The sequence below is a fragment of the Tenrec ecaudatus genome, chromosome 13 (genome assembly GCF_050624435.1).
Source record: "Tenrec ecaudatus isolate mTenEca1 chromosome 13, mTenEca1.hap1, whole genome shotgun sequence".
Lineage (NCBI taxonomy): Eukaryota > Metazoa > Chordata > Mammalia > Afrosoricida > Tenrecidae > Tenrec > Tenrec ecaudatus.
Genome location: NC_134542.1, coordinates 70,244,473 through 70,271,323, shown reverse-complemented (window position 1 = coordinate 70,271,323; position 26,851 = coordinate 70,244,473).

Here is a 26,851-nt window from a genome sequence, read left to right as displayed (position 1 = left end):
CTAAAATTATTCCAGCTCATTAGTTGCCCAGAGTGTGCAGGACCCACCTGAAGGGAGAAACAACCCCCTTTCATATGCCCGGCCTCTCTAAGCACTGTGGCAATGAAAATTTTTTAATGTTCTAGTTTGAAAACATTTACACAATTATATTCTTTCTGGTGGATTGAACCGTTCCTTATATTTCCCCTAAACTACTCAGACCCACCTACTAACATTATGGTTATTTCTGCCAAAATGATAATAGTTCAGAAAAAAAACATCTTTTAAAGTTTCCCAGGAAACTAGGATGATGGCATGATATCATTGGGAACAACGTGAAAGTGGTGGGCGGTGAGAGGAGGTGGAAAGAGGACTTTGTAACAGAACTGCAGTGGAGTCAAAATAATATCCACGATACGGCCGAGGGTCTGTGAAGGCTGAAGACTGCGATCATCACAAGAGAGGGTCTGAACACCAGGCAAAGGCAGGTGTAAAACACCGCCAAGCCAAGGAGGCTGACGGAGCAAGGAAGAAAATCAGAAACAAAAGACACAAAAACAGCAACACATAAAGACCAAGGCATGAACCGGGAGCGCTAAATAGTAATTAATGAGTGGATATTATACGAAGATTTAATTAATATCCCCATGTAACAAAAGAACACCTGCAGGGCATTGCATACTCAGTCCTCTAAGGAACATGGGTTCGTGTTGAGTTAGTAAAATAAAGGGGAGAGAGAGAGAAAATTGCTCTTGTCATTTGCTTTTTAAAAAGCTGACAAACGAATGCGGTGCTGCCCTGTTATTTTTGGTTTTTGTTTCCTTTTTAGCTGGGTTCTTTGCCAGGCTTCTGGCTGTACTCTTCCTTGCCGAGAGCATCCCTGACTGCACCAATTAGCACCCGTGCACATGTTATTCCCCATCGTGCCTCCGGTCATTCGGTAGACAAAGGTTTGATATTATTTGATATAGCAACAGCAACATCCACAAAAATACTGGATTTCTTTTGCAATGGAAGAAATATTCTCTTTCCAAGAGTTAACATTCATAGTTAAACAATAACGACAACAACAATAACAACAACCATTGATCATAGACTTCAGGTTTTCAATACAGGCTATACTTAAACTAGAAATCATCTTACTTTTATCTGACACCTGTACCACGTTGGAGAGACATCAAGTGCCATGAGCTTAAATGAAGATAATAAAAATGGATGAATAATTTTTTGAAATTATTACATTTTAACTTTTTTATACATATAAGGATCTGTTTGGCATGGTTAAGTAATGTTCAGTGTAGTACGTGGCTGGAAAAAATAAAATGGGCATACTGTGAATTATAATTGGACGAAAGATGAATAAAATGCTTTAAAGATCTTTTGCCAAATAGAATAACATATCCGTGGTAGAAAAAAGGCATATAAGGTTTAAGGAATGATGTATAGAACTCTTGATTTACTTATAATGTTTGAAATACATGAATTGTCTTTGTTTAAAAAACAATAAAGACAAATTTTAATTATTTAATCTATCTGGCTTACACATTATATTCTAGTAACGAGCTCTGGTGGTGTAGCCATAAGGTGAGCAGCTCAAAGTGGCCAGCCTCTCCGTGGAGAAGAGGAGGTGTTTCTAAGGCAGCAGTTCTACCCTGTCCAGCAGCACTGCTCTGAGTGGACTCGGCAGCATGGCAGTGAGCAGGTTTGTTTGGCTGCTCTCTAGTGGAAGTTTTGTAGGAATTTTACGAAAAATATGTTAGATTATTGAAATTGAGGCCTTCAAAAAGAAAAAATACATAGCGATATTAATTTGTTTTCAGGAAGTGTGGTGAGCCAAGTGCTGGCTTTCAAAGTTGTCCACGTCCTTATCTTTGGAGTCTGTGAATCTGTCACCTGACCTTGTGAGAGGTGATTAAATTAAGGATTTTGAGATGGGAGAGGATCATGGATGATTCAAGTGAGGCCAATGTAATTGCCAGAGTCCAAACCCAACGCACTGTCACAGAGTCGATTTCTATGACAGGGTAGAACTGCCCCTGTGGGTTTCTGAGACTATAATTCCTTTTCTTTTTAAGAGAAGAAATAACATGAATTGTCTTTTTTTTTTAAGTAGCTTTCTGGATATACTATTCACACTTCCGTGGTTAAATCATTTTTCAAAAGAGTTCTATATACAACCTCACAATCAGTTCTAGTGCTCCCTTCTCACTCCTGCATTCATGGTTTGCTCCCCAAATCCTCTTACCCACCTCTCCCCACCCTCCCTGTCCCCTCTGCATCCCCGATAAACCACTGCATCAGTTACTGCTCCTATGGATCCATCTTTCTATGCTTCACACACTCAAAACCCAACAGAAGCCAACAGAAAGAAAAACAAAACAACACGGCAACAAGAAATAACAGGACAAAGATTAAAAAACAAAATAAAGTAGAGACCTTCACCAATATTGAGAAGAAATTTTTGTCCTGGAACAGGTGAGAAATACTTCCCCCTAGTTGGATCAAGAGGGAGGTCAACTGACCACGTATATTAATCATGGCCCAGTCCACCATAATCAAGTGTACACTCATCTGTCTGATATGAAAGCTTTTGGAGCGCCTTGCCTGTGTCTCGAGGGGATTTCCAAAGGCTTATTCTGACTACATAGACTGTAACTCTTTATGAGAGTAGAAAGCCCCATCTTTCTCCAGTGGCGCGGCAGGTGGTTTCCAAATGTTGAACTTTCGGATAGTAGCCCATTGTAGAACTGTTACACCACCAAGGCGCCTTGGGCCTACCCGAGCCTCAGCACTTTCAATCAACTCACATGCATGTGAAACTTGGACAGTGAATGAGGAGGACCGAGGAGAATCGGTGCATCTGAACGAGGGTGCTGGGGAGGAATACTTAAAGTGCCACAGACAGCCAGAAGGACCAGCAAATCCGACTTGAAAGAAGTGCAGGCAGAGTGCTCCCTGGAAGCAGGGGTGGCGAGACTTTGTCTCACATATTTTGGACAGGGTATCAGGAGAGATCAGGTCCTGCACAAAGACTTCATGCTTGATAGAGTGGAGGGTCAGAAAACAAGAGGAGCACTCTTGGTGAGGTGGATTGACTTCCACTGAATTGTGCCTGAATCTTTTCTCTGCCCCCCACGGGTGGAATTTTGTTTTGCTGCCTTTGAGCAGGTGACAGACATTCCTCTCTACTCAGGTGTCTTAGTTTAAACAACCTTAGTTCTGTTGTACTTTACACAATTTATGTTTCTTCATATTCGTAGGGTTTTTTTGCTCCCAAGATTTTACCCGCTTTGATTTTTCAACTTCAATTATGATAAAAGGGTTAAAATAACTCTCACTAGAAACGGAGTGTATGCTGCAAAACATACTCAATCAGCTCCTCAAACTTCTTCTCTTTTTTTTTGCCCTAAATTTGGGAACCATGATCCCTTAGTAACTGACCCCAAACAAGCTCTAGAAGAATGTGCTCTAAACTTAACAAACAAAAACACGTCATCTGCAGGCCCAGCTTTGCAACCACGTATGACTGAGTGCAGTAATGTTCACAACTCCCCCATCTGAGAAGTCTTTCTTTCGAGATAAGAGTTGCTGTTCTTCTCTTGCCAAACTCATAAATCAGGAGACCGTGTGTGTGTCTCTCTCTGCTTACAAAGTCCAGGAACAGAGAGGCCCGGATGGGGGCGGGAGGTGGGGTGGATGGAGGGTTATAGGTGGGAGGAAGGCATGCAATAGAACGGAAGTGCTGAGAGATGGCGTGGAAATGGTGGGAGAGCAGGAAAGTGTAGGGAGGATTCCAGGTGGTAGAAGAGGAGCATTCTCAAACTGTGAAAGAAGGTGCTACACACAAGAGGGATTGGGGGATGGGTGGGGGTGGGGCTGAAGACTGGGCCCAAACATCAGCCTCTCACATCCTCTCCTCCGGAGAAAGCTGTTGTGAATGCCAAGGGCAGCCTGTATTCGGCAGCCTGTATTCGGCATTGCCCAAGTGCATGCGTAGGCAATACTATTTGTCTTAGCTGTAGCTGCTGGCACATTCGTGTGACTACACAATCCCAGATCTCAAGTTTGCCACTACCACGACGCCTCCTGTCTGAATTTTTTCCCATCTGTATTACTTAAACCAAATCACAAACTTAACAACAAAAAGACATACCTAAGCTAATTAAAGGCCTCACCCATCCTGACTGGAAAGATCTGTGTGCATGTGATATGCTGTTTGGAGAAATAAATCCTTCTCACGTATCTAAGGTTTCCATAGTGTGAGCCGCCGTAATCTGACTGCATCGACATATCAGAAGCACAGGGAATTCTGTATACCTTAAAAGGAATCTCAATTCTTCTGTTGACTTGCAGAATAAACCAGGAGTTGTCATCTTCTTCATTAAAATGTTTGTTTCGGTACCCCCCCCCCAATCCTCCCTCCCTCCTTAACCGCCCCTCCCCCCCCCCAAACACCTCTTCTATTCTCCCGGGCCCTCAAGTTAAACCACATTATCATCAATGACTCATCATTTCTCCTTCGATGCCCTTATTGCAACTGACTGACTCCAAATGATGTTGCTTCTCTCTCTTCCATCGACTCTCTTTGATCCTGCTGTCACCACCTTGTATTCATCTGTCCCCTTATAACAACCTCCTGCTTCCTGTCTCTTTATTTTTCAGGCATCTTTATTATCAGGGTTTCCGTTCTTTGGGAGAAACAAACAACCTGAATCCATAATTACTGGAATAGCCTTGGTGAGTGGAAGTCCATGTTGCTGTGCCCAAACATAACCTCCATCCCTGCCACCATGTCCACTTTGTTCATGTGCCCATTGGGCAATAGCAGGGGTGGCAGAGGAAAGAGGAGGACCAGTCTCCACAGTGCGTGTCATCTTATCCACTTGATTATTAAAGTCCTCCTCTTCAGAGGTGATCCTTTGGTGAGCGTTCACGTGAGACAACACAATCCATAACTGTGTTAAGCCTTCTAATTTTTAAACATGGTTCTTAAGCCCATCTTCTCTCCCCTCCCCCAGCTTCTATATTATTATCATTGTCATCGTGAATATAAACAATGCAAAGACTTTTATTCAGATGATTCACTTTGGGCCCATTTAAGTTAGAAAAGCGTCTATTTAGCAAATAATAATCGTTTTGATGAATATTACGGCCCCAAATTCTCTCTAAAGAAGGAATGAGAAACTAGAACAAGCTCCAGAGCGCCACAGAGGTGGAGAAAGACACTTCCATGTCTAGAACAAGCTGTTTCTTGTGGACCTGGATATCCGCATGGGGGCTCAGTCAAGGCCTGATGGAGAAAGGCTGGTCCTGTGATGTTTGAGACCAGCTCAGTGTCAGAATAAAGGCCATGGTTTTTTTTTTAAATTTAGGGTTCAAATGATCTTCTTGCTCGGTTGTGGCGGCCACTTTGACATTGCATGGCTTTCTTTACCTACTTCAAAATCTGTGATTCTGCCAACAGAGTGAACGTGAAAGCTATCGACCATGTTACAATGTGATTCATCAAGCGGAGCTTCCCGATCAAGTGGACTGAGAAGAAAGAGCCCATGATCTACCTCTTCAGGTCAGCCAGTGAAAATCCCACGGATCACAATAGTCGAATCTGCAACGGATTGTGACGGTGGTACAGGGCCAACTACTGTCTCATTCTATGATGCTTGGGGTCACCATGAATCAGGGGCCCACTGGATTGTCCCTGAAACCAGCAAGAAATATCTGTTTGAATTCCCAGTCTCAGGTAAAATAGGACTTCATCAAGGAATCTTCCCCAAGCTAAATTATGGTAAGTCTCCATTTCATACCCTTTCATGGTAGTGCGTACTCTTCCTTCAAATCCCGTAACACAATTTGTGTGCTGCTTTGACCATTGTCCATCTCATTGCCTCAGATTTGCTCAGGGAAAGGGAACCAGGCTGAGTGATATAAAGGAGATGGATTCTACACAACTAGGGTGCTGTTGACAAGGCCGGTGGAAGGCTGTTGCTCTGGGGTCAGGCCTGAAGTCTTGCAAGGTCATTCAGACTAGCCATGAGGAAGGACCTCCAGGCAGGAAATGAGAGCCCAAACCCAAGCAGGGCTCCATCCCCTCCTCTTATTGCCTTCTGAGTTAGTTAAAGTTTATTGAGCCAACCTAGCTGATAAACACATGTGGGGTTAATTGAAGGGCGGAGAGAGAACTGGCTCGGTGAGGCTCGCCTTTCTAGTTCTTGGTTCTTGCTTTCTGATGGTCCAACCAGGGTGCAGCTGCCTTAGCCAGTTCCCTGCTTTAGCTGGCAAGGCTCACTTCCTGCAAGACATCCCTGAGAAGCCACATGGACCTACCCTGATGCAGCCCTGGGTGCTGGAGCAGCCCTGTGGAGACCCCTGCCAGCACTGAGATACTTACACGTTATTGATTCAGCTATCCTCCTGCAGTCTGCGTCATAGTGTATGTTTGATGTGCACTTACCGTATATATAAAACTCTCTCATATATGTGGATTTGTTTCTCTAAAGTACCCAGACTTGCGTACCTTCCATTTCGATGATGTGACAGCTGCGCAAAAGACACTTCTGCCCTTCACATCAGAGCTGCACCCAACTCGGGCTCAGGAATCAGAAAGGCTGAAGGGTGACACCCAGCAGCATCTGTAGGATCTCTAGGTTGGGCTGCTGCCTGGGATCAGCAGGAACTGGGAGGCAGCACATGAGTGCCTCTGTAAATGAGCTGGGGCAGTGGCTGGCATCCTACACTTCTCTTCCCGCCACCTTCCAAATTCTACAAGCTTCCTTGTGGCTAGTGTTAAAACAGAGCCATTTAGGAGTACTTCTGGCAAATGTAGTTTCAGCTAAACTCAACTCCTGGAGTGGAGGACTATCGTCTCAGGTGGGGTCCCTGAGGTCAATTGGCCTAACATAGTCCACAGAGTCTGCATCCTGCTTTGGTGAGTCGTCAGAGTCCGTGAATGGCTATCTAAAGTGCAAGTGTTCGTATCCTCTTGTCTGAAGGAAAGGAGCCCTGTTGGTACAGTGGTTACGTGTTGAACTGCGAATCTCATGGTCAGCAGTTTGAAACCACCAACAGCTCCACAAGCAAAAGCCTGAGCTTTCTGCTCCGTAAACAGTATAGCCGCAGAAGCCCACTCAATCAGACTCCATGTATGTGTCTGAGACCAGCAGGACTGGATGGGGCCAGGCTACACCTATGAATTGCACTGAAAGGATCACATTAAATGGTACTGGAGAGAGTGGGAGGAAAATGTGGAGCAAATGTCAAAATCATAAAAGAGATCAGGCTTATTGATCAGATAAAATCCTTATCAGAACCCCTATGGCTATGGCCTCAAGGCGATGGCAGCAAGTAGCCTGTCAGTGAGATGGCAAGAGCTGCTGCTGTTTACAACTCACACTTTGAAGTCCTCAGTAGGCATTTCCTCACCATTTCCTTACAAGGAGTGCTCCCAATGAAACATCAGACACACCAAACGCCAACACCAGGTAGAGGCCTCTGGTTCCCTGGTGTGTCCTGTTTCTCTAGGAGCACTCCTTGTTGGGCAACTCCTGGGAAATGAATAATCTGTTGCATAACTGTGCTTCGGGCTATGGAGACTGTTGACATCGGTGACTGCGGCTACTGTGCATTTTCTCATGGGAGAAAACTGTGAGGAAATAGCTACTGAGTGGTATGTCTGTTTCAATGACATTTAGTTTCTAAATTTGGAAAATGCTCCTCGTTTTTGAGGATACGTCAAAATGAAGAGGAGAGGATCTAATATTAAGGACTTCAAAAGATTTACTACAAGATTATTCTTCCAGACAGTCATAACTGAACACGTCCATAGCGTTGTGGTGAGAGCCCTGGTGAAATAGTGGTTACCTGTTGGGCTGCTCACTGGAAGGTCAGCAGTTCAAATCCCCCAGCTGCTCCATGGGAGAAACATAAGGTTTTCTATTCTTGGAAAGAATTAGGGTTTTGGAAACCCAAAAGGAACAGTTCTCCCTTGTCCTATAGGGTTGCTACAAGCAAAGGCAGTGAGTTTGGGTTTTGTTTTGATAGCACTTAAGTATCTACTAACCTTGAGCTGTTGAAGAGACTCTGAGAGAAGCAGCCTCGTAAGAAACACTGAATTGGTTTGAGTATTTCACTGCCATCAATTCAATGCTGACTCATTAATGATCCCTGTCTGGACCCCCTGTGGGGTTCTGAGACTAACTTTACAGGAGTAGAAAGCCCAGTCTTTCTCCCTGGGAGCTGCTGGTGGTTTTGAACTGCTGACCCTGAGGATTGCAGACCAGCTGGTCAGCACTGCACCACCAGGGCTCCACTTGAGTGTGAGTCTTAAACAGCGGAAGCCCTGCCCTATCACTAACTTTTAAATTGCTCTTCATTTATTCCACAAATAATCTTGTTAAGTGTCTGCTACATACTAAGTGCCCATTAGTACAAGAAGGATTATCGCAGTGAATTAAACAAAAATAATTCCCTGTCCTTAAGGAATTTAGAGCCCGGTGAGTGACTCAGGCAAAAGACAGTTCACACATTATTGTAGAATTGCAATTGGTGGATTACCAAAAGAACCAGTGAAGAGATCTAATTGAGTCTGGGACTCAGGGAAACTGGCCTTTAAAAAGTGATATTTTATTTAGTTGTGTAATGTTTAACAGCCCAAAATTCAATGACAACTCTTTAAATGGGCCACACTGAGGCACTACTTTTAAATCCAAAAACAAATGAGCAAAACAATCAGTGAAATAAATGCAAACTTTCTAAATAAGTGATAAGCAAACTAAATTAAGAATGTATTAATAATAAAATAGTATATATTCCAGAAATAAAATTATGACTAACCGCTCTCCCCAGAAAACAAATCCACTGCTATCAAGTCAATTCTGGCTCAATGGCCAGCCAGTTTCTGAAGTTATAAATCCTTAAAGGAAAAGATAGCCTCATTTTTCTCCCATGGGGTGGCTGGTGGGTTTGAAATACTAACCTTATGAGAATGCAATTAAAAAGAAAAAAGATCCTTTGTGAAACATAAAACTAATATCACTGAACAACTTGTGTAAAAAATATAAAATCAGAACATAATTTGCTTTGTCAACTTTCACACAGAATACAATAAATTATTAAAAAATAAAACAAACAGTAATTACTTGATGTTGGATTAAACCTGGATTTTTCAATACTTAAAAAAAGAAAAAGAAATACTGACCTTCAGTTAAGCAGCTCCGTAACTAAAACACACAATACTACCAGATGCTATATCTTTTGATAGCCGGGCACCATCAGCTTTCTTCACCACATTTGCTTATGCACCCACTTCTGGAGTCTTAAAGGCTTGAAGGTAAACAAGTGGCCATGTAGCTCAGAAGCAGCAAAGCCCACATGGAAGAAGCACACCAGCCTTTGTGATCATGAGGTGTTGAAGGGATCAGGTATCAGGCATCATCAGAACAAAAATGCTTATCATAGTGAATGAGGGGTGGGGAATGCAGAGTGGAGACCCAAAGCCCATTTGTAGGCCACTGGACATCCACTTACAGAAGAGTCTCAGGGAGGAGATGAGTCAGTCAGGGTGTGATGTAGCAATGATGAAAAATACAACTTTCCTCTAATTCCTAAATGCTTCCTCCTTGATCCCAATTCTACATTGCAAATCTGGCTAGACCAGAGGATGTACACTGGTGCAGATAGGAACTGGAAACGCAGGGAATCCAGGGTGGATGATCCTTTCAGGACCAGTGGTGTGAGTGGTGATACTGGGAGGGGAAAGAGAGGGTGGATTGGAAAGGGGGAACCGATTTCAAGGACCTACATGTGACCTCCTCCCTGGGGGATGGACAACAGAAAAATGAGTGAAGGGAGACTCTGGACAGGGAAAGCTATGACAAAATAATTATATATAAATTATCAATGGTTCATGAGGGAGGCGGGAGCGGGGAGGGAGGGGAAAATGAGGATCTGATGCCAGGGGCTTAGGTGGAGAGCAAATGTTTTGAGAATAATGAGAGCAATGAATGTACAAATGTGCTTTACACAATTGATGTCTGTGTGGATTGTGATGAGTTGTATGAGCCCCTAATAAAATGATTTTTAAAATATTCACATAAATTAATCTTCTAAATATTTCTTGCTTATCAGACTATCTAAAGCTTGTAGATGCTTACTGAACAAGATGGGGATGCTCAACCTTACCAACAGTACTGTTGATTACTGCCACCCTTTTGAAGGACAGTTTGGAAATAAGATCAGAAGTCTTAAACACATTCATTCTCAACATTTAAGTTAAAAAGAGAGAGATTTTGTCATCTCATTTTATTATGCTGTCATTGCTTTTTGAGTTTTTGCTCCTTTGTCATAGCAGTCAGCAGCCCTGGTGGCCTGCTGGATAGGAGTTGGGCTGCAATCTGCAAGGGCTGCAGTCTGAAAGCAACAGGAGAAAGACGGGGCTCTTGTTCTGTCCCCGTGCCACAGTCTTTATGCATCCAGTCTCAGCCTCCACCACTTCAGACAGCTTTCAAATGTGCTCTTCTTCCGATGATCCTGGTATTTGTCTCTGTGTCCAGGATGGCTCTTATACACAGAGAAATGGCTCTGATGGAGGTGTGGGTTTTGTCTTTCAGTAGACCCCCAAGGAAGCCCTTCCTACTCATCAAGTCAATGCCAACTTACAGTGCCTCTGTAGGGCAGGGTAGAACGGCCCCGTGAGTTTCTGAGACTGTAACTCTTTACTGGGGTAAGAAACCTCATCTTTCTTCTGAGGAGTGACTGGTGGTTTTGAACTCTGAACCTTGCAGTTAGCAGCCCAATGAGTGACTTCATGCCACCAGGCTCCTAAGGAATTATGGCTCGAGGGACATATTAATTGACCACATCTCAAGAGGAATATGTACCTTTGGAACCTTCATTAAGAACGAGTCTTTATTTTTATCGTCTGTAACGTCAGGCTACTAGAATCGGCTTCACAGTGCTTTGAAAATTAAATGGGATTGACTGACTTAAAGGTTTCTATCAGTTCACCTAGAATTGGAGCCCACGTTGTTCTTTATTGTCTGTAAGCCAGAGCCAAGTAGTGCTGCGTTTCAAATCGGTTTCCTAAACCACCTCACCTGACAGCAAAACTGGACAAGGGCTGTCCTGCACCTGCCAGGGTCCTGGGAACAATGTAGAGACCTTCTGGAGGAAGAACATGGAGGAAGGCCAAGGCATGAAGGTGCTAGCTGTAAGAAGAGACATCTCCCCATCTCTTCCCACTTTTGCTAGGGAGGCCATCAACAAAAGGAAGTAACAATGAGTTGAGACTGGATCCTTCCACTTGGGATTGGTTTTCTAAAGATACTCCTGGACAGAGACTGCTGAACCACGAACTTAGTTATCTTCAGCAAACTCTATCTCTATCATTCAGCCACACTTAAAAAAAAAAGTATTAAATACTTATATCGGGAGCTCTTACATCTCTTATCACAATCCATACATTCATCTAGTGTGTCAAGCACATTTGCACATATGCCACCATCATCATTTTCAAAGCATTCTCTTCCCACTTGAGCCCCTGATAGCAGCTCCCCTTTTCTTTACCCTCCCTCCCCCACCTGCCCCCTCTCACGAATCCTTGATAAGTTATAGGCTATTATTTTCATATCTTACATCATCCTCTGTCACCCTTTGCCCACTTTTATGTTGTTCCTCCCCCTGAGAGGGAGTTATAGTTTGATCCTTGTGATTGAGTCCCCCTTTCTCCTTGTCCCCTCCCAACAAATCCTCCTGGTTTCTCTACTCCCATTGTTGTCCCTGAAGGGTTTATCTATCCGGGATTTCCTGTGTTTCAGGCTCTTATCTGTAGCAGTGTGCATGCTCTGGTCTAATCTGATCTTTAAGGTAGAATTGAGATCATGGTATTGGGGTGAAGGAAGCACCAAAGTACTAGAGGAAAGTTGTATGTTTTCATCGGTGCTATACTGAACTCTGATTGGCTCATCTCTTCCCCATGACCCTACTGTGAGGGGATGTCTAATTGTCTACAGATGGGCATTGGGTTTCCACTCCATGCCCCCCACCCCATTCACATTGGGTCTTAGATGCCTGATACCTAATCCCATCGACATCACATGATCACACAGGCTGGTGTGCTTCCATGTGGGTTTTGTTGCTTCTGAGCTAGATGGCTGTGTGTTTATCTTCAAGCCTTTAAGATCCCAGACACTATATCTTTTGATAGCCAGGCACCATCAGCTTTCTTCACCACATTTGCTTATGCACTCATTTTGTCTTCAGTGATTGTGTTGGGAAGGTGAGCATCACAGAATGCCGGATTGTTAAAACAAAGTATTCTTGTGTTGAGGGAGTACTTGAGTGAAGACCCAATGTTCATATGCAACCTTAATCCTTAACATATAGATAGGAGTACATAGTTCTATTCATATATATATATGTGTGTGTATATATTTACATATGTACATGCCTGTATTTAGACCTGTATAAATGTTCTTTGCCTCCTGTTTCTTTCCTCTATTTCCTTTTACTTTCCTCTTGTCCCATTATCATGTTTGGCCTTCATTTGGGTTTAGTCATTCCTTGCTGCTACATTGCCCTTGATTAAGCCCCACTAGGCATCCTATGCCCTTCTCTCCATTGATTTTAGTTCACTTGTTGTTACCTTGTCCCTGGTTGGTACCCCCCTCCCTTCCTTTCTCCCACCTCCCCTTCTCCCATTAATCCATTAATCCCCCCTCCCCCGGAACCATTGGTCTCGTTCTTTCCATCGCTGAATTTTTTATCTGCCTGTATTATCTAGATAGACATGCAGAGACATTAATAAGCGCAAAAACCAGGCAAAAGCCAATCAAAACAACAAATGAACTCAAGACCAACAAAACAACAAAAAGAAAGCCACTGTCAAAAATGGAAAAGCCTATAAATAGTTCAATGTCTGTCTGTTGGCCTTTATGAGTGTTTTCCAGTCTATTCTCATGGGGTGACACACTCTGTCTCCCAAGTCTATTTTTGGTATTCCCCAGGGATTTCATCGCTTTGCTCCTCTTGCTGCTCTATGGTATAGTGTGGGACATCATGTCTCGTGGTGGAGCCAGCTGTCTGTGTGTTGCCTGCTCTGAGCAGGAATATCATCCTCGGGGCTTGGTGGACCAGGATGTCCTCCCCTCCCTCTCCATCCTTTTTCATTTTTCCCATGTGCTCTAATCAGATGCACCCTTCTCTCCAAGCGGTAGCCTCAGTGCTTTTCTCTGAAGTGCATTCTTCTGAGGGGGGCAGGGTGTCCACATAGTTGGGATTGGGGCCAGTCTCGCAGAGCTGTCTATTGGTTCCCTAGTACATGCCGCTTTGTTCTATTCATGTCTTGGCGCATCAGGTTGAAGGCTGGTCTCTCTCTCCCTCTCCTGAAGAGATGTAAACAATACCCTCCTCTTGGGTGGGTTAGTACCCTGCTTCCCCTTTACCAATGTCATTTTTCCCCCTTTTTCTTTCCCCTCCTATTTAGTTGGCTGACACATGTATCCCTGCCATAGTAGCTGGACCTCACCCCAGGGTTTTATATATATATATATATATATATATATATATATACACACACACACACACACACATAGTAGCTTTTCCCATATGCCCCACTCCCCCTTTTAAGATCACCTTAGTGGACTCATGTTGTACTTGTTCTTTTGTGCTTGGCTACTTCACTTAGCATGTTTTCCTCCAGTTTTTCCCATGAGGCCATATGCTTCATGCATTCATCACTGTTTTTTTAGGGATGCATAGTACTCCATTGTATGTATGTACCACAGTTTTTTAATTCATTCATATGCTGATGGAAATTTGGGTTGTTTCAAGGGCAAGGTAACAGAGGAGTTACTGAAACCAGAATGAAGGCTGAACATGGTAGTGGGAAAGGAGGAAAGCATAAGGAAATAGAGGAAAGGAGTAGGAAGCAAAGGGCATACATAGAAGCCTAAATACAAACATATATATGTAAGTATATTTATGATTATGGGGGAAATAGACCTATGTGCATATATTTATAGGTTCAGTAGTAGGGTAGCAGGTGGACATTGGGGCTCCTTGTGCACCCTCTCAATACAATAGCACCTTGCTCAGCTAAACGGTCATTCCATGATACCCACCTTCCTGAAGAAAGCTGATGGTGCCCGGCTATAAAAAAGATATAGTGTCTGGGGTCTTAAAGGCTTGAAGGCAAACAAGTGACCATCTAGCTCGGAAGCAACAAAGCCCACAGAGAAGAAGCACACAGCCTAAGTGAATACAAGGTGTTGAAGGGACCAGGTAGCAGACACCAAAGAACAAAAACCATCATTGTGTGATCACCTTCCTCACATAAATGCTGAAGATGAATGTGTGCATAAGTAAGTGTGGTGAAGAAGGCTGATGGTGCCCAGCTATTGAGAGATATAGCGTCTGGGGACTTAAAGGCTTGAAAGTAAGCAAGAAGCCATCTAGCCCAGAAGCAACAAAGCCCACATGGAAGCAGCACACCAACATGTGTGATCATGAAGGGCCGAGGGGACCAGGTTTCAAACAACAAAGGCGGGGGAAAAAATCATATCACCGTGAATGAGGGGAGTGCATCATGGGGACCCAATGCCCATCTGTAGACAGCTGGACATCCCTTGCAGAGGGGTAGTGGGGAGGAGATAAGTCACTCAGGGTTCAGTGTAGCAACAATGAAACTCAAAACCTTCCTCTAGTTCTTAAACGCTTCCTCCCCTCAATTATCATGATCCAAATTCTACCTTGCGAACCTGGTTAGACCAGAAGATGCACAGCGGTGCAGTAGGGATCTGGAAACGCAGGGAATCTAGGACGGATGAACCCCTCAACACCAGCAGTGAGAGTGGTAACACTGGGAGGGAAGAGGGTATAGAAAGGGGGAACTGATCTCGGGGATCTACATGTAACCTCCTCTCTGGGGGATAGGCAACAGGATAGTGGGTGAGGGGAGACGCCAGGCAGTGTAAGATAAGATAAAATAATAATTTATAAATTATTAAGGATTCATGAGGGAGGGGTAGCGGGGAGGGAGGAGGAGGGAAAAAAGGAAAATGAGCTGATTCCAGGAACCCAAGTGGAAGGCTAATTTTGAGAATGATGAGGGCAACGAATGTATAAGGGTGCTTTGCTCAATTGATGTATGTGTGGATTGTGATAAAAGTTGTATGAGCCCCAATAAAATGATTTATTAAATTGGAAAAAAAAGAAATTGTGAACTGTGCTGTGATGAACATTGGAGCACAGATGTCTGACTGTGGTTTGTTTCTTGCTTCTTCTGTGTATATGCCAAGTAGGGGGGTTGCTGGGTCATATGGTAGCTCAATTTCCATCTGTTTTAGATATCGCCAAACCGATTTCCATAATGGCTGTACGTACCTATAGGCGGATGAGAGTTCCTATCTCCCCACAGCCCTTCCAACACTTGTTACTTTCTGCTTTTTTTGCATTGCAGCCACATTTGTTTGGTTGTTTTTTTTAATAATTTCATTGGGGCTCATGCACAATCCATCCATCCATCCATTGTGTTAAACACATTTGTACATTTGTTTGCCATCATCATTCTCAAAACATTTGATTTCTGCTTGAGCCCTTGGTATCAGCTCCTCATTTTTTCCCTCCCTCTCTGTCCCCCAACCCTCATGAACCCCTGATAATTTATAATAGTGGGGGGAGGAAGCATTTAAGAACTAGAGGAAAGTTGTATGTTTCATCGTTGCTATATTGCACCCTGACTGGCTCATTTCATCCCCAAACCCTTGGTTAAGGAGATGTGCACCTCACCCTTCCGGAATTGTCACTCTCAGCACTGATCCTAAAGGGATCATCTGTCCTGATTCCGTTTCCAGTTCCTATCTGTACATCCTCTGGTTTAGCCAGATTTGTAAGTTAGAATTGGGATCATGATAGGTGGGGGGGGGAGCATTTAGGAACTAGAGGAAAGTTGTATGTTTTATCGTTGCTACACTGCACCCTAACTGGCTCATCTCCTCCCACGACCCTTCTGTACAGGAGTGTCCAATTGCCTACAAATGGGCTTTGGGTCTCCATTCCACACTCCCCCTTATTCACAATGATTTGATTTTTTGTTCTTTGCTGCCTGATACATGATCCCTTTGACACCTCGTGATCACACAGGCTGGTGTGCTTCTTCCATGTGGGCTTTGTTGCTTCCACTTGTTTTATTTCATCGGTCACCCAAACATTCTGTGTTGGAAAATATTTGTCTTATCACAAAGGTCCTTTCAATTTAGTTCAGTCGACATAAGGCTGGAGTTTTTCTAAAGAATCAAATTGGCAATTATAAAGAAAGACAAACAAAATGAAAATGTATGGAATGAGCTGCTTTAGATTTCATTTTAAGATTCTCCCTTCCTCTCTGTGCCTCTTCTCTTGGATTTTTTTTCCTTTTCAATTTATTAAACTTTTGTTTGAATACTATGCTTGTCACTGGGGAAATTGAGAATGAAAAAGGTATACAACTTTTGCCCCTGCTTTAACTAAAATTGGTTATGACCTCAAGGTCAGCAGTTCGAGTCCACCAGCCCTTCTGTGGAAAAAAGATGAGGCTGTCTGTTCCTGTAAAGGTTTTTACCCTTGATGGAAATAGACTTCTGACTCAGGGGACAGGGCTTGGCTCTAGATCAGACCCAACTGGAAAGTACTCATAAGGGTCAGCAGACAGACCTGGAACTACCTATTGGTCCCCCACCCACCTTTCTTTTCTTTTCCTTTTCTCTTTCTTTCTTTCTTTCTTTTTTTCTATGTCTATCTATATAAGATAGGCAGGACAAACAATCCCAAGGAGGAAAAAATGGGACTGGCAGTCCTGGGGTAGACATAGGAGAGGACAGGGTGGGGAGATGGAGCAGGAAGCCAACAAACTCAGGGATGAGGGAACAACAAGGGATCTAAAAATGATGGCAAGGAGGACTGGTGTGGTTTGATCAAGTGCAATGTATCCAAGAGGAATTACTGAGAGCTGAGTGGAGGGTGAGAATGATAGTGGGACAGGAGGAAGGTAAAAGGAAATAGAGGAAAGAAGTAGGAAGCAAAAGCTATTTATAGAGGTATAGCTATAGGAGTGTATATATGTTAACATATCAATTTAATGAAAGTGATAGAGACCAATGTACACATAAATATGTTAAATATTATGATAGGAGATGGACTTTGGATCTCTACTCAAGGCCTTCCTAAACACAAAAACACTTTGTTCTAATAACCTGGCACTGTTTGATACTCACCTTCCCAACACAATTGCAGAAGACAAATGGGTGCATAAGCAAATGTGGTGAAGAAAGCTGATGGTGCTGGCTATCAAAAGATATCGCGTCTGAGGTCTTAAAAGCTTGAAGTTAAACAAGCATCCATCTAACAGGGAAGCAAATAAGCCCACATGGAAGAATCACACCAGTCTGTGTAATCATGAGGTGTCAACAGAATCAGTTAGCAAAAGATCCAAAACAAACAATTGTATTGATATGAATGAGGGAGGTTTGGAGTGGAGACCCAAAGCCTATCTGTAGACCGTTGGAAATTCCCACACAGAAGGGTTATAAGGAAATCACAATTCAACCAGGGTGTAGTATAACACTTAGAGACACACATCATTCCTCTGGTGATTTGGGCAATGCAAAGAAAGAAAAAGGGCAAAGGCTGAAAATAGTTTTAGCATTTGATTTCAGAGCTCCCGGGTGAGGTTCTCAGGTCCCTAGTTGGGGCCAGAGAAGTCAAGCTGTCTGGGAGAGAGATGAAGAGTTTTATGGCCTGGGTCTTGGGGAGGGAGTAGCTGGGGAATTTTCCATTGCAATTTGGCTGTCTACAAAGATAGGACTAAGCAACAATATTCAATGTTATCTGCATTGGTTAGTCTCCTGCATCTGGTTTTGGAAGGATACTGAAGGGGAGGGGGAGGCTTGGTTTTTTGCAACGTCCTCAGCGTATTTTTCCACTTGCTTGCCCCAGCAATTCCCATTTCTGTCAGCATTCTAGCCTTTTTGATGATAAGGGATGTTGTAGTCTGTCTGGCTGCTTCCTGTTGGGTTTAGACACGGGAGCAGGCAGAAAGAGGGCTGGTGGGCAAGTGGGTGTAGGAGTGGAGAAGAATCAGGTTTACTGTGACCCTGGACAGTTATATGCGCTGCTGGATAAATCTGAGAAAGCATGGAGCTAAAAGAAAAAATAAAAAGATAAGGATTAGTGCCCCTAGTAGGGACAACAGCCAGGCAGCTAAGGGGGATGGCAACCAGTCAAATGGGGGGTAAATTTTTCTTTCTATGACTGTGGAGTTCTTCGCTTAGGTAGGTCAATATTTCTATGTCTTGCTCTACTAGCCCTGATTCATTGATGTAGTAATAGCACTCTTCCCTGAGGAAGGGGCAGGTACCCCCTTTTCCAGTGGTGAGAAGATCTAAGGCCCATCTGTTTTGTAAGGCAACTTGGGCCAGAGAGGTGAGCTGGCGCTGTAACAAGGCTAAGGAGGTTGTGGTGGACTCCAAAGTGGTCTGCAATCGGTCTTCAAAATCTTGTGCTGAGATGATGGAGTGGCTGCGTGCACCTCCAGTGATTCCAGATGCTGCGACTGAAGAGGCTAGGCTTATACCCACCATTATAGGAAGGAATGCCACTCTCCTTGACCTTTGGATGGAGAGTAACCCTGCTAACTCAGACTGACCATATAGGGTGAGCTGAGAGACTACAATAACTGGAAAACAAGGGCCTGCTGTGGAAGAATTTACACATTTAGTTAAAGTTCCATCGCACCAAGAGAATTGTCCAGGGTTGGAGAAAATCTGAGTATTAAGAGTTATATTATTCTTGCAAATTCCATGTAGAGAAAAGTCATCTACATTCTGAACTGTGAAGTAACAAACTCGCTGTGGGTGAGTCTGACTTACTTCCTCTGGTTCCCATGGCATAGTGGGACCTGACTCAGTAGAGGGGTACGGTACGTTCTGTTGCGGGTGCTTTTGTAGGAATGAGCCTACCAATGTTGATGGGGATTGCCGCCAGCAGAAGTCTTTGGAGGGAAGTGCACAGGAAGCAATGAGTGATAACTTTAAGTGCATGGGTTTGATTAAGGAAAAGTAGAGTGTGTTGGATTATTTGGGCCCACAAAGACAGGGCGGTAGTCTGAGGTTTCTAGTGTATTTGATCTTGAAGTGTTTCTTCTGCCTGGAGAATGTTGGCGGAGATTTTATACCTGGGCTTCAGCGGCTAGAACGTATTACCTGTAAATACTAATGTTGCCTGAGGGCAGTGAGCTGTATTGAGAGTTGTATAGTTTGCCTGTGACTCCCTCTATCCATCTATGGTCCCAAGGGTCACCAATTTGGAGGTGGAATGTCCTGTCCTGAATAACAAATACTCTTCTGTCATATGCGTCATGTATTCTGCACGACCAGTATGGGCACCCACCATACTGCTCAGGTCACAACCGATAGCGGGCCTGTTTTTGCCGTATAGGAAGCAGGCAAATGGTCTACATTGAGTTATGACTTGTCTTAGGACCAAAGGGAATGACAAATTCACTTTGGCACCCTTGGAGAGAGCAGTCTTTTTGGCCAATAAAATGCGTTATTTCAGTTGACTGTGAAGTGTAGGTTTCTTTAACTTTAAAGCACCACACATGAGTTATGGACTTCAACCATCATTAGTAGGATTATGACGATGACTAAGGTATATTCAACTGAGTTCCAAAACCTGACAAATATAGGGGGCCTCATGAGGTTAAGAGGGGGGCACTTGACTCGAGAAATATGGTGCCACCCAGGGTCCCCCAAGAGTTTTACTGCAGTGGGAGTAGTAAGGATTACGATGACCTGATCACCGTGGTTGTAGAGGTTTTGGATAAAGAGTCTTGAGAATCACCACAGAGTGTCCTGGTTGCAACATAGCCACCTGAGAGGTTTTGTCTGAGTCTTCAGGACGGGGCGGGTACTTGTCTGTGTGTTCCCGGAGCAGCTGTCTTAAAACAGAAATAACAGAAGTAGGATGCTACGGGGGTTCTTGGACTGGTAAGTGGTGGTTAAGTAGGAATGGTCTTCCATACATGAGTTCGAAAGGACTAAGGAAGGTGGGACTATGAGGGGAAGTTCTAATCTGAGCAAGGGCTGTAGGTAAAAGTGTGACCCAGGACTGGTGGAGTTCTACAGAAAGTTTTGTGAGGTGATCTTTGAGGAGTTCCTTAGCCCTTTCTATTTTTCCTGACGACTGAGGTCTGTATGAGATGTGTAGCTTCCAACCTATGTCAAGTGCTGAACATACCTGATGAGTAATCTTGGAAATGACAGCAGGCCCATGATCAGATTGGATGGAGGTGGGGAGACCAAATCTGGGAATGATGTGGGTTAGCAGGGTGTCCGTCACTACTTCTGCTGTTTCATGTTTGGTAGGAAAGGCTTCTATCCACCTTGTAAGGGTGTCAACCATGGTGAGGAGGTATTTTAGCTTTTTGTGCAATGGCATGTGGGTGAAGTCTACTTGCCAATCTTGTCCTGGGAGATGTCCTCTCATCTGATGGACTGGGAAGTTTGGCTTAAGTCCTCCCCGTGGGCTGACAGAGGCACAAGTGTGGCAGGCAGAACAGTGTTAACAAGGGTTTACAATGACGGGTGATGAAACAGGGGATTAAGAAAATGGCTAAGAGTCTTTGGGCCAAGGTGTAATGTGTGATGGATTTGTTGTAGAATGGTGGCTGCCTGGGCTTGGGGTAAGGCGAGCTTTTCTTGCAGCATTACCCATTCTTCGGGTGTTAAAGACCCCCCTTGGAAAGCAAGGGGTGTAATTCCGTGTCTGTACACTGTGGCTGGATGTTTGGTAGTGACAAGAAGAGGATGTGAGAGGGGTGGGGCTAGTCTGAATTAGTTAGGCTGCGGGCGACCATATCTGCTCTGTTATTTCCTGTGTTACTGGGGAGTCGTCAGTTTGATGCCCTTTGCAATGAATGATGGTCACCTGCATGGGGAGTTTCAAGGTTTTAAGAAGTTTGGTATTTAATTTAGCATTAATAATGGGGAACCTTTAGTAGATAGGAACCCCTGTTCTTTCCGTGGCAGTGAGCAATCAAAAAGGCATGCCTGGAGTTGGTAAATATATTGGCTGATTTTCCTTTGGCGATGTGTAGAGCTTGGGTCAGGGTGATGAACTCGGCTTTGGGGGAAGTGTTCCTCTGGCAAGCAAGTGGCCTAGACTGTGTCGGTGAGTGAAACTACTGCATACAGGGCTCACCAGTGATCCTGAGTATTTACACTTGCACTTCTGTATGCAAACAGAGTGAAATCAGCTGCTGGGAGAGGCTGGTCCCTTAAATCCTGTCTGGGGGAACTGAAGCTAGGATGGAAAAACAGTAGGGTTATTTAAGTGTATAATAACCGGATAATGGTAGATAGCAATAAGTGGGGTGGTGATGTTCCATACTACAGGGGTGACTAAGGACAGAGTAAAGGGGGTGTTTGCAGTGGCTGAGGTGGGAAGGAGGGAGAAAATAGAAGCCATAGAAAGGTAGTGGACCCAATGAAGGGTGCTCCAAGTTTGGTTTACAAAATCATGGCCAAGCAATGGGGTGGGGCAGGAGGGCATGACTAAAAAGGAATGCATAACTGGCTTGTTATCCACTAGACATGTGAGAGGCCCAGTGGACAACATGTGTTAGGGAAGGCTGTCAATTCCCATGACAGAGACCTGGGAAGGGTGTATAAGGACCAGAGAAAGAAGGCAAAACAGAAAAGGCAGCCCCTGTGTCGACCAGAAAGGACAAAACCTTACCCACTACCTTGATTGTTACCATGGGCTCAGCGAAGGTGATTGGGATTGTGAAGTCTAGAACCCGTCAGTCCTCAGCAGCTCGGTCCAGTAGCATCAATGGTGGATCCGGGCTTGTAGGGGCTGACCTTCCATAATCGGGTACTGAAGGATAATCACTCCTCCCACGGCTCTATTGACCACACACTGGACAAGGCTTGGTGGGCAGACGAGGTTGTGGGCAGCGGTCAGCCCAGTGACATTGCTGACCACAGTTGGAGCAGGCTCCGGGAGGTGGTCTGGAACTGCTGTTTCCAGGGCCTGGGAAGGATGCTGAAGTCTTCTTGGTTGCTGAGGGCCTCAGGGCTGCAATCAAGGCTTGGACTTGTAAGTTTGCCTTTTGGCAATTTTGGGATTGCCTCTTTGTGCCTATGCCTGTTCCTTTCTAGTATTAAAGACTTTAAAAGCCATATTTACCAGGTCCCAGACAGGGGCCTAAGGGACATCCTCAGTCTTTTTTAAAAGAAACTTCTTTCTAATGTCTGGAGCTGACTGAGTAAAGAATCCGTGGCTAGGACAGTGGCCCCTGCTGTTGAGGTTGGGTCTAGGCAGGTATACTGGGAAAGAGCTTCAGTTAGGTGATTTAAGAATGCTTCTGGGTTTTCATCTGGCTTTTGGGTAATTTCCCTGAGCTTATCAAAGTTGACTGCTTTGTGGGAAATTGACTGCCTAGGTATTGGTCTGGTAATTCCAGCCTGGCTCCTGTCTAGGGACCGCTTCGCTGCCTACAGGCATAGTAAAGTCAGTTAGGTGAACCTGGTCTGCATGCTGTTAGGCAGCTGTAAAAACACATTTTCTTTCATCTGAGATGAGAGTGGATGATAGGACTGCAAAAATATCATGCCATGATAGATCTTAGGCTTGAGTCAAATAGCGAAACTCTGATGTAGGTGGTGGGATCGTTGGAAATGGAACCGAAGCGCTTTTCAATTTGGGACAAGTCAGTAGGGGAGAAAGGGAACATGGACACAGAACACATTTTCAGTGGCCGCAACTTCTCATCGAGGGCAGAGGAGGGGTGGTGCTGTGGGTGTGAGGACTACCCGGGGAGACAAAGGAGAGGGCTAAGAAGTTTGAATGGAGGGAGTAGTGGCTAGGAGCTGAGAGGGTGCCTGAGGGGGGTGGTAGTGAGGGGTGTTCAGAATATGGAGGAGGCCTTACTGGGGGTGCGGACAAGGCATCAGGGGATTCAGAAAAAGATGAAGGGAGAGTTCTGTTGGGGACTTGATTGGGGAGCAGTGAGTCTGTATGAGCTGGTGAGTGTTTCTGGTTAGGTCCAGATTTTCACATTGGTAAAGCAGGACACCATTGATAAAACTCATATCCTGGCGAAATAGCCACATGGCAGCTGAAAACTGTACCCCCTAGCTTGTCATGCATTCTTTCCAAAAATTGGTACTTTTTAAAATGCCATGGGATGGGGGGAAAATTGTTAAAACTCAGGACTGTCCTGCCAAAAGTGGGACATCTGGTCACCTTAGGTTAGGAGAATGTTGGGCTAAGAGAACCTGAATGGGGTGACAGGTAGTACAGAGAAGACGGGAGCATAGAAAGAAGAAAGCTTGGATGTAGGCCATTTGCCAGTTTGCTGGCAAAAGTTAATGAGATCAGTTAAGCTGTTGAAATCAAAAGTACTGTTTTCTGGCCAGTGGGACCCATGGTCAAATTTGTATTGGGTTCGAGCCAAATTGCAGTAAAAAATGAGACATTTGGGCTGAAGGTCTGAGTGTTAAGCCAAGGGTTGAGAGGTTAGCTAGGAGACACCCTAAGGGTGGGGAAGGATCAGGCTTGGCATTTTTGTTTCCCGTGCTACAGGGTTCTTGGTAAGAGACTTAGTTAGAGAACTGTTGTCCCAAGTATCCAACTGGGTCTCTGGAATGGAGGAAGGGAAATCTCAGCAGCTTCCCAGGCCCCTGGAAAAAAGAATAGAGAGTCAGGCACCCCCAAATGTCTCTGTCCTTTGGAATGGATGGAAAGACTCTGATGCGAGCTCATGGTTTAATGGACAGAGACTCTGGTGGAAGAACCCTGCAGTAAGGGACTATGGCCGAAAGAACAAAAACAAAATCTGGTAAGGTACTCACTTGTATATGTGGTGGATGGCAGCTGAGAGGTGCCGGTTTGAGGGAAGGGAGAATGGAGGAGGGAGGCGGCACAACACCCACCCCAGGGCAAATGAGGCACATCAGGATCCCTTTACTACTCCTGGGCTTCAGCACCAAATGCAATGTAATTTTTGGCGACAGAAAGAAAGAAAAAGGGCAAAAGCAGAAAGTAGTTTTAGAATTTTGTTGGGGTCAGAAGTCGAGCTGCCTGGGTGAGAGGTAAAGAGTTTTATAGCATGAGTCTGTGGAGGGAGCAGCTGGGGAGTTTTCCATTGTGATTTGGCTGTCTGCAAAGTCAGGAGTAAACAACAACGTTCAATGTTATCAGCAACAGTTAGCCTCCTGCAACTGGTTTGGGAAGGACACTGAAGGGGAGGGGGAGGCTTGGGTTTTCTGCAATGTCCTTGGAGTGGTTTTCACTTGCCCAAGGTATTTTTCCACTTGCTTGCCCAGTAACTCCCATTTCTGCTTAACAGTTCCTGAATGCTTCCTCCCCCCAACTACCATGATCCAGTTTTACCTTACAAATCCAACTAGACCAGAGTACACACATTGGTATAAGTAAGAGCTCTTGACACATGGCATTCAGGACAGATAAAACCTCGGGCGCAGTAGTGGGAGTAGCGATATCATGATGGTAGGAGGATGATGGGGGGGTTGGGGAGGAGAAAGGAGGAACCCATCACAAGGTTGGATATATAGCCACTCTCCCAGGGTGACAAATAACAGAAATGTGGGTGAAGGGAGACGGCAGACAGTGTAAGACATGAAATAACAACAATAATGTACCATTAATCAAGGATTCCTGAGGGTCAGGGAGAGAGGGGAAAAAGTGGAGGCGATACCAAGGGCTCAAGTAGAAAGAAAATGTTTTGCAAATGTTGATGGCAACATATGTACAAGTGTGCTTAATATAATTGAATGATGCATTGTCATAAGATTTGTAAAATCCCCCCAATAAAATGATTTTTTTAAAAAGATTTTTACCCTTGGCATCCATCAGAATAGACCCAATGGCAATGGTTTTGGGGAGGAGCCAAAGAGTGACTAGGTTGCTGTACTTCATAACACATCCAGTTTTCTAACTTCCATCCTGGGCATTCCAAGATGATTTAACTTACTCTAACCCCTTCTTCAAGCTTCTCAGGGTCACTATTAGAACCAACAATGAAATGGAATAGATGTAATAACAATGGGTTTGGTTTTAGGTTTTGTAATAAATGAATGAAGAAGAAATACCCAGGTACACATCCTGTAAATGTTGAATTAAATCCCCAGAGTTAGAAATCCCTATGCAACTATATCCTTCTTTTAGGCTTCAGGAAACTGTGTTGAGGTATATTCTGATTATGACTCACATTTTCCATATTTTATAGCTGAGACCCATGCAACTCTTGTCTATCTGTTCTGCAGTTTTAGATAAAGTCTTCATTGTCATTGTAACTTTTTTTATTCTCTCTGATTTCTGTACTGGGAGAGGCTGACTCCCATAATTTTCTGCAAAATATGATCACTGAACATGACACATTAAACTGCTCGTTAATGAATTATTGCTTTTTTTCCTCAGTGAAGGAAAACATTCCTAGTAACCAATTGCTGCATTCTCCTATGAAGCTCAATTGTCATCACTGAATTGTCATATCCTTTTCTTTTAAAGGATCCCAACCATGTTTTCCACTTGGGAACAATTTACTGATTTTATCTATCGTCTGTCTTTCTATCTATCTATTATACAGGGATGTTTGTTTAATACTCTCATAATATTTTTTAAAACAATGAAAATATTATTTGCTTAGGAATTACCTCATGGCAAGTTAGTGATATTGGAAGTGTGCTTTTTTTAAGGGTCATACAGTTTACATTTATTGAGCAATCATTGGGCAATTGACATTGTAATAACCATTATATATTTCTTGCAACTTATGAAATTCACATGGTAGATACCATTAATTCACCTCATTTACCAGATATGAGATCTCAGAGGTTAAAGAGCCCACACCTGGAATGAGAGACAAAATTGGGATTTAAAATTGGATCTGCCAAACTCAGACGTAGGCCTACCTGACCTTGTGCGTATCTTCAACTTAAGGCTTTTTAGACCTGAAGGTACCCAATTTGATTCTCTATTCTTCTAACTAATGAATAATTTCCCTCTCACATCTTCTTAGTCAGGAAAGGTTAGTAACCATAGTTATTCCACAATGCTATTTGAAAGCAGCTTAAAAATCTGGACCAAGGAATTCAGGGGCAGTAGATTCACATAGACTCACAAGGTGATTTGCTCTATAGTTTTGTGCTTTTCGGGAGTTAGGAAGAAGTCCTGATGGTGCACTGGATAAAATGTTTGTTTGGTAACCAGAAGGTCAACAGCTTGAATCCACCAGCTGCTCTGCAGGAGAAAGAGGTAGTGGTCCAGAAAGCTTCTGGGAATATGTACAGACTTGGAACTGTGGAACCGTTGTACTCTGTCCTCTTGGGTCATTCTGAGTCAGAATAGACTCAAGAGCAATGTGTGTGTGTGTGTGTTTAGGAAGTTGTGATGTCAATAATTTAGCCTCCATATCTCCATAATCTTGGAATGAGGAAAACTACTCCATGTACAAAAGGACACTTAAGGTCTTTGTAGGTCTATATTAAAGATATGAATGTTATTAATATTTTAACTGCCTCACTTATGGTAAGTACTATCAATTATTCACTGAATACTTATTGTGAGTCAAGTGTTATGCTGGGGATAAATGACACAGGAAATGACATAGAAATACACTATCATCAGCAATCATTTAGCATTAAGGTTATTGGACCCTATTTATATGTCGCTTATTATTCTAGTTGCTAGGAATGCAAAGGTGACAATGACTTATTTCCTAATTTTAAAAAACCTCTGAAACTGAAGAGAGGATGAAAATTCAAAATTGGGATATGATATGCTAAGTGCCACTAAAATTATATTTTTTGTGCCATGG